Source organism: Microtus pennsylvanicus, chromosome 13 (genome assembly GCF_037038515.1).
Source record: "Microtus pennsylvanicus isolate mMicPen1 chromosome 13, mMicPen1.hap1, whole genome shotgun sequence".
NCBI classification, from domain to species: Eukaryota; Metazoa; Chordata; class Mammalia; order Rodentia; family Cricetidae; genus Microtus; species Microtus pennsylvanicus.
The window spans coordinates 20,788,093-20,796,690 of NC_134591.1; the positions used below are offsets into that span (position 1 = coordinate 20,788,093).

At 43.3% G+C, this 8,598-nt stretch overlaps 1 protein-coding gene across 4 annotated transcripts in view; it reads right to left on the bottom strand.

Annotated features, from left to right (window-relative positions):
- Positions 1–7,951, bottom strand: part of Zdhhc21 (zDHHC palmitoyltransferase 21) — a 55,636-nt gene extending 47,685 nt beyond the window's left edge. For 2 of the 4 annotated variants that reach the window (XM_075947085.1, XM_075947081.1), the window contains exons 1-2: positions 7,836–7,951; positions 2,418–2,563 (exon numbers count right to left, since the gene is read on the bottom strand). The gene's annotated coding sequence lies outside the window, so the exon portion shown is untranslated. Of the gene's footprint in view, positions 1–1,145; positions 1,226–2,417; positions 2,564–7,835 lie in introns of all 4 variants that reach the window. The other 2 variants (XM_075947082.1, XM_075947083.1) reach the window with 2 other exon arrangements.
- Positions 7,952–8,598: the final 647 nt, after the last annotated feature.

An 8,598-nucleotide genomic window follows, 5' to 3' on the forward strand; every position in this document is an offset into this window, starting at 1 on the left:
CTGCCCTGAGGAAATATTTACAATGTTCTATTTATTCTGAAGGGATATGCTCTTTCCTTTCTTGCCATTTCAGTTCACCACCTCAGATAAAAAAAAGATTTGAGTCACTGAGGGAAAAAATAACAAAAGAATTGATTATATGACAGAAAATTGTAATCTCAGGATAAAAATTTTAGAGAAAAGTAAAGACTAGCCAAAATAACTAACAAGAAATGAAGTCAAACATGTATTTGCAAACTTAGTTTATGACTCTACACTTTAGCCAAAACTGGTGTTATTACTATTCCATAAATATGAGAAACATTCAGCATTTGCTGTTCATGTCTCAAGTATCCCCAGCACTCTGTTTACTGTTTAAATTTAACTCAGGACCAAAAAGTAACACAAATTTCCCTGGCACTTTAGTTCACAATGATCTCTGTTTCCTTATAAAGACCAATAAAATCCAACTCTGGAAGAAAAAAAGCAAGGAATTTTAAATGCTTGGAGGGAGGATGGCCTTCACAACCAAAACCCCAAAAAAGACAGACAATATAAACATTTAAATTTTTGAGCTCAAAATACACAAAAGACAAAATTAAAGACAAGGCCCTCCTGGAAAGAATATTTTAACGTATGACTGATAAGAGGCAGACAAAGTAAACATAAGAGGAAGCAACTCACAAACAGAAAAACCAAATGGGAGTCATCACTGATGAGGAAATGGGGAGTGACTAGGTACTTTCTCATATGTTGAGAAGGCACAGGGAAAAGCACTCCCGTACATTGCTGACCTGCATGTAAGTGAATACAGTCCTCTTGAGAGGACAATTTGGCACACCCATCAAAATGTGAAAGCCTTTAGCCCAGCAGTTTTATTTATAATACTTATCAGAGCACACTCGCAAGTGTAGAAAGCAGACAGGACAAGGATATACAGAAATACAACACTTACTGTAATCAAAAAATAGAGTACCATCTAAAATCTTATTGCAGCTTTATCAAACATTCATCAAACTTGGGGAAAGTACATTTAAGATGAAGGCAATCTGTGCTATGTGCATGCCACTTTACAAAGCCAAAGCTATAAGCCAAGCCTGAACTCAAAATTGAAAAATAACCTATACTGAAGTATGCGGGTGGGGTTCCTGAGGTCTGCAACTTACTCTGAAATAGAATAACAAAAAAGTTGACTGCTGGGTGGGCAGAGAGACCAGTGAGTATATGATGAGGTTCAGACCACCAGCTGCAGAAACAACAAGAGATGGCATTCAGCTATTACACCTCAAAATTTATTTCCACATTTCTGTTTGAATTTTCCAAGGTGAAAATCTGGAGGCCCAAGTTTAGGGCGGCTTGTATAATAGTTTTTAGGAAAAATAGAAGTGATTTCTACATAGAGTACATGGGAAACATGTACATAGAGTCTAAGGAAACAGTAACCAAACTGCTCCGGTCATCCCATGATACAGTGTACTAAGGGTCAGCTCTCACACGCTGACTGAGGTCCCTGGGAAGATGGCTCCAGAAGCTGAGCTACACTGCAGACCCCAGCATGTGTATGTCATATGTCCTCCAAAATCTAAGTCTGTGACGAGTAAGAAAGACTGCACAACAGCCTCCAGGGAAAACACTATGTCCTTGAGAACAGGGGAAAGTGAACCATCTCCGACAAAGGTGACCAGTATTCACCACAGTAAAAATACCTACCTCAGAAGGGCAGACCATCTATGTAGAGAAAGCTCACACGGGAAGTATGGCTGACTGCCTCAACTTCCCCAGTGGATTTCTGCTTGGTGTGGCAAGCCTGTGGCTTGGCACTGGCGATGTTTACTATCTCCAGCTACTTGAGCGTCGTGACTGGACACAGTGAAACGCTAGTGTGAGGAGACTCTGCCGTCACGTGCATGCTTCTCTCTCTGGCTACCCGACATCTTTGCTCGCCCCGCTCACTGCACACACGGCCATTCATGGACCGCTCCTTAGATCACACACAACACACGCTGACAGAGCGGTGAGAAGATGGCTTTTATGTTCTATGTACAACACTTAACTTTCTCCTAAGTTTGGTAGTGAGGGCATGTTACTAAATTTTTCTCAACCGACTGGAAAATAGAAACAGCCTAAAGCACGGGCACTAATGACCTAACAAAACATGTTTGGATTTCTCACTTCAAATCAGTTTTTTTAGTGTGACACAGAAGATCTGCATAAAGCCATGTAAGGTTCATAATTTTAAAAGGTGTCTGAGGTTTGTAATAGAAAAGTTTTATTTAAGAAGATACATTCCATCAAGATTTAAAATAAAAAGTCAAATAAGTCTCAACTGCCTTTAATTCTTCATTAGCAATGAACGACCTGCTAACCACCGGATTTCAAGGCCACACCACGTCACAGAAAGGACGCGCATTCCCGTGTAAACTCAAATGCCCACTTACCACTGCGAGTTCACGGCGAGGAGCTGTGATTTTCCCGGCACTTGCATTTACAAGCAGTGTCTTCTTGACTCATCCTTTGATTTATTTCTGTATAGTGTTTATCCCATCATACGGGCCTCCCATCCAGAACAGTTCCCCGGGAGTGCCTATGAACAGTGTAACAATAATTTCTCAGAGACAAAAACCGTAAGCAGGCAGACATTCTGAGAGAATGCCAATAACTAGTGTTAGAATCAGAAACCAGACGATGTCACTTGACCTGCGCTTTCATACTCCAACCCCAGGAGCACCCATGGCCGATATTCCGGGAAGCTCTCTTTTGAGGTCACTCAGTTTCGACAAAACCAAATACTCCTGTGTCCTGCATTTGAACACTGACCTTCCTGAGCCCCAAAGCAGAGTCACAATGCAGTCTGAGCTCACTGGGTGATCAAAACGGGAAGCTACAAGTCCCTAAGCATGACTCATCAGAGAAGACATCAGTGAACAGAGAGTAAACTTGAATATACGCTTCACTCAAATGTACAAGACCACCAGGAGTCACCCACAAAAGTGAATTTCTACAGTTCAAAAGTTAACAATAACATTATAATGAACTCCACATAGGATGTACCAATTCACTTCTTTATTCAGCCAAGTTATTAATTATAGCCTAACTTCTAGAGCAATGGTGTTAAAGAAACTCAGGTCCTCTGGAAGGTGCTTGTAGGCACTGAGCAATCTCACAGCCCCCACTAACTTTAAGCAAGTTCAAAATGGTCTCTTTCTCTTTGCCTTGGTCTTGGGAGCCAAGTATTTATGATGAACTTGGGGAGCTGCTACCCCTCAATGGTAGCTAAATGAATTATTTTTCCAGGAAAAAAACACTGAGCCTTACATGCAGTGCATTATGAAAGATGGCCAAGGCAATACCGTAAGTCAAGCTGTAAGGCTGGAGCTACAGCGCTTCCTCAGTGTCGTTAGTCACGTGATTAGGAAAGAGTACAGGATAGTCATCCATGAGTCAAACTCGCACTCACTGACTTAAAATCAAAGCCACCACTCTCGGTGGAATACAAGCCGTATCTAGTCCCTAATTCCAAAAGTTAGGGATGACAAGATCCCACTGCCTCAGAACTATAAAATGTCATAAAACATTAACACTCTACATCTATTAACACTCTACACCCAAAACAATATAAGTCACTAAATAATTTTTCTAACACACCGCAATAAAAACCAAAGTTGCAGGTGTGTGTCTTTAAAGCCACCCTAAAGCTATTTTGATCTTATTCTACTCTAAAAAAATTAGTTAATCATAGCAGTTAAGTCAAAATACCAGTCTCTAGCTGACTCCAGGAATCAGCCAATGAGCTAATGCAATGTTAAAATATCACAGATAGTATATTATCAACAAAGTAAACCTAACTCTTGGATGGACATTAAAAATAAGGAACTAGGGTAAACTGTGGCACAGTCTACTTTCTTTCCAAGCTTCACTGTAACATGCAAACAGGGACAATACCGCCAACTTAGAGGGCTGCTGTCACACTTCAGTGAGAAGCTGCCTGGCAAGGAAGCAGCACTGCCCAACGGTAACTTGAAAGGAAAGTGAATTAAAGATAAGTATTACTTCTAACTTCAGCACTTACTATGTGAAAGTATCCCTGTAGCCCATGATCAAAAGTGGTAATAAATTTAGCCACCCAACTACTTTCTACTTTATTTAATACCAAAACCAGGGAATTATGTGTCATAGCAAACCCTTCAGGGCCAGCAAGATCCCACAGTGGGTAAAGGCACCTGCTGTCAAGCCTGAAGACCTGAGTTCAATCCCTGGGACCCACACAGTGGAAGGAGCGCCCCAGCTCCTGCACACCGACCTCTGGCTATACAAACGCATCATGGCAAGTGTGCACCCACACACATGCATTGCATACACATTTACCCAACATAAATAAACTGTCAGGAAAACCCCTTCAGTTACTGCAGTCTTGCCGCTGGCATTGGACAGCATTCTAAGTATGCGGGAAAGAGGTGTGCCACGTGCTATCTGATATATTTTCAATCAGAAAAAGAAAACTAGGGGTTTGATCTGAAACAAAGCCCCTACTCCAAATCTCAAGCACAAAGTAAGATGTCAAACTAGGGAGTGAGGCATGGATGAAAATCAGCACTTGACTTCAGAAGCTGGTGGACAAGTGCAGTCAAGGCATTTGGAGACACAGTTCTCCAAAAAGAACTCCAGTGCCCAAATGCATTGCCCCTGCACCTCCAGTGGTTTCAAGAATGCACTCTATGGAAAGCTTTCACTCACTGGATGGGAACAAAACTGTACATAAGCTGTTGCTCTTCGCAGGCACTTGGTGCTCTGTATCCTGGCCTCAAGAGTGGAACAATCACAATGGACCTCACCACCGCACTAGCGTTACACACTTCAGTGCTGCACCAGCGTCACGGGCTTCATTAGACTCTCCTGACCAAATAACTTGGAAGACATAGCATGGTATCCACTAAAGACAGACTATCAGACACTGTTTCAGCAGCACAGAAGTTCTGTGGGAACTTTCACTGAGGAACGTGGGAGTACGAGAACACAAATGCACCATTAATGTAAGGTAGGAACAGGTTCAATAGTAACCTTCCTCCAAAAAATAGCACCAGGAAAAAAAACGTTCAGATGAAGTAAAAGCCAGAAAGGAAGAGGCCAAGTAAGGTTCTTCCTGGGTGTTGACCAAGCAACAATTGCCCTACAAGGAGCCACTGAGCCAAGATATCCTGGGAGAAAAAAAAAGGGAGCTAGATTAGGTTGCCCACACTCAGCAAAGCTTACCAAAGTGGGCATGAGTTAAGCACACTAACACTAAATGCTTCTAACTATGAAAACCTGCAAGTTTTGAACAACTTAGTAACTCTGTAGCCACAGATAAAAGGCCTAAAACCAGAAACTGGATATCACAACCAAGCACTACTAATTTGTACCTAATCTGATCAATTTTGTGGTGTGTGTGTGTGCATGCTCTCAAGTGTGTGTGTGTGTGTGACACACACATGCACAATGTACAGATATCTACATTCAGTCTCTTAAATCCTAGAAGAAGCTTAATCTACCCTGAGATGACTAAAAAAGAAAAGGAGACTTCTAATGCAAAAGACATAACCAGAAAATGTCACAACTTACTCCAGGGAGATGTAAAACAGAAAACAAGTAAATAAACTACCATTACAATAAGGTATTTTGGTTTGGCTAACTGCCTAATGTATAAAAAATATATCTATTAAAGTGATAAGTCTTAGCCAGGTGGTGGTGGTGCACACCTTTAATCCAAGCAGAGACAGATGGAGATAGATGTCTGTAAGTTCAAGGCCAGCCTGGTCTACAAAGTAAGTTCCAGAACAGCCAGGGCTTCACAGAGAAACCCTGCTTCAAAAAAAAAAACAAAACAAAGATAAACAAAAGATACAGCTTACTGGGGACTCGTAACCAACAAACCGCAATCCTGACAAGACAGGAGGTGTGTTTCCTTCTACTTTTGTTTTCCGTCCTCTTCCTTCCCCCAGTGCCAGTGATCAAACCCGGGGCCCTGTTCGTCCTAGGCAAGAACTCTACCACCGACTGGCACAGGCACATGTATGCACACACACATACAGGTTCATACATACATATGCACTCATCTATATGGGGAGAGGTCAAACATTTTCAATTTCAGCGAGAGCCATTTGTGCACTGACTGTTCCACTAGATGGTAAATGAATGATCTTTTATTTCCACAACATTTGAAAAGTTGAGTCTAAGCCCTAATATTGTTAAATAACGTAAGAAAGTCTACATCCCTTTGCTTTCCCACTCATGTCTGATAAAGTTACACTGCGCAATGTAAAAGCCTATGCTGAAGACATTTCCATGGGCTCCATGTGGACATTCCCAGAGTTCTTAGTTTCTTTACTAAGATTTGTGCTTTCCTATTATGATTCTGAATCACCCACTATGAATTAGAGAAAACAGGCTTTGGCCAAATAAGTAAAAATGTTACGATCTGGATCTTAACTGCTATACTGATGTGTAGGTACTTAGGTTTAAATTTTCTTAATAAAACAAAGCATGCTTAGATATCAGTTTCTCTTGAACATGTACTATTTTGTTTCTCCCAGCTACAGCTCCTAAAACAGTAGTTGAAATCTCCACAGTTGGAAGATATCTAGCATAATTCTACTGATTTACATCCAAACTGAATTCTGGAGCTCTGGTACTACAAACATATTTACATTTTTTCCCATGAGATAAATGCTTTAAATGTCCCCTCACCATGTCAAAAAGTGCCAAGTTAAAAACCTGGCATTTGCCAAATAAACATGGAAAAGCTTTAAAAAAAAAAAAGAAAGAAAAAAGAAAACACGGTTCTTGGAAAAGTTTACCCTGGCTACCTAAATATATGGGTGAGAAAATAAACTGGATCCCTGACCTACCCATGACCCCACAGCTGGATAGAACAGGAAACAAAAGAGAATCTGGTTTTCCTTTCCTCAACTCCAAATTTGTTTTATTTCCAACTGATTTCACACCTCTTCAAAAGCTTTCCTGTTGAGAGAGGGCCGGCTGAGGTAAAACAGAGGACCCCTCTGAACTTTAGCTGTGAATCTCGAGCACTGAAGAACTTAATGAGATACTGCACCAAACCCTTTCATCTAGGAAGGGCACTCACTAAGCAGTCATCAAATGGTAAGGGCTATTATTATCTTTTACCACAAAGTAAGTAGTGAATTTTTTTGGTGGGGGGCACATATTAGCAGTGGGTGGAGGACCCATTTGACAAGTCTTTTTAGCTTACACTTAATTACTCTTATTTGCCCTTACTTTGGGTTGTAATTTTTATACTATGATTTATGACCCACCCACAATGACCTTGATTTTTCCCCCATCCTATACTTTTATGAACTGCTAGACTGCTGTATTTTCAAGTAATAATCGAGCAAGTCGTCTTCGCCCTGAAGATACAAACATCTTCCACTGACTCATAAGGGTTCTTAAAATGTGACCCAAATACAGCTCGAAAAAGACCATAAATTTTAAAGGCTCACTGCAGTTTAAGTCCAGGTAGCGATTACAGAGAATGGTAACAAGTGCAAAGTGCTGCCATGCGGAAAGCCATTTTCTCAAAATCACCGGTGTGGCCGAGCGAGAGGAGAGAGAAGGTCAGTGGAGGTGCACGGTTTCTCCAGGGGCTCCTCTGCAGCTCCGCACCAGCGACCTCGAAATGAATGAACCGCGCGGTCACACCGGCAGCACGGGCCCCGGAGGAGCAGGGAAGCCGGAGTCCCGGGGAGAACTCGGCGGATTTCTCTCCCGCCCGGGTCAATTCACCCAGCCCGCGAGGGGCCGCGGCCTCCGGGAGGGATGCTCCGCTGCAGGTGTAGGACCGCCCGCCGGCCCACACTCACCGCCGCCCGCTCCGCAGCTCTCCACTCGGCTCCGCGCCTCCGCCGCCCAGGCCGGGCCGCGCTTCCCTTCCGCTTCCGGGAGCCGGGGCGCCGGGACCGGCCGAGTGGGTGTCGGCATGCCCGCGCGCTCGCGCGGGAGGCACGGCCGCCGTCGCCGTCTCCGCTTCGCGCCCCGGAGCTGCGATGGGAGCCGCCGAGGGCCGAAAGACCTGAAAGCGCTCCGCAGCCCAGAGTAGCGCCTGGCTAGCATTCACCTAAGCCTACCTGTGCCTCCCAGCCCTGCTTCCCGGCCTTACCGTGTCCCCACACCCTCCCTGCAAAGGCCCACCCTTAGCTTTAAATAGTGCTGTCATCCTCCTGTCAGGGGACAGACCTCTCTCCCTAGTGACAAGTTATGGATTTTCCATGGAACTTTGCTTCAAAATTCAGCTTGCAACCTTTGACATTGACAACGCTGGATCTTGTAAGGGAACGCGTAGTCTCTAACCTGCTCATGGGCCTGCTCATTCTATACCTGAATTTTAGTAGGATCTGCAGGTGATTCCTATTGGTGCACCCCAAAGATTGAAAAGAACCCGTTTTCAGTCTCGCGGCCTTTAGACCCTCTATTGGGCTACCCCAGCCATAGAGACCTCTCTAAGTTGCCAGCTTTCCAATTAGTGAAACTTAGGAAAAAAATATTGGACTTAACCGTTCGAATAACCCATCTCCCAATCTGAGCTGTTATCCTCACAAATGCCTGAAATACAGAGACTAAAACTTT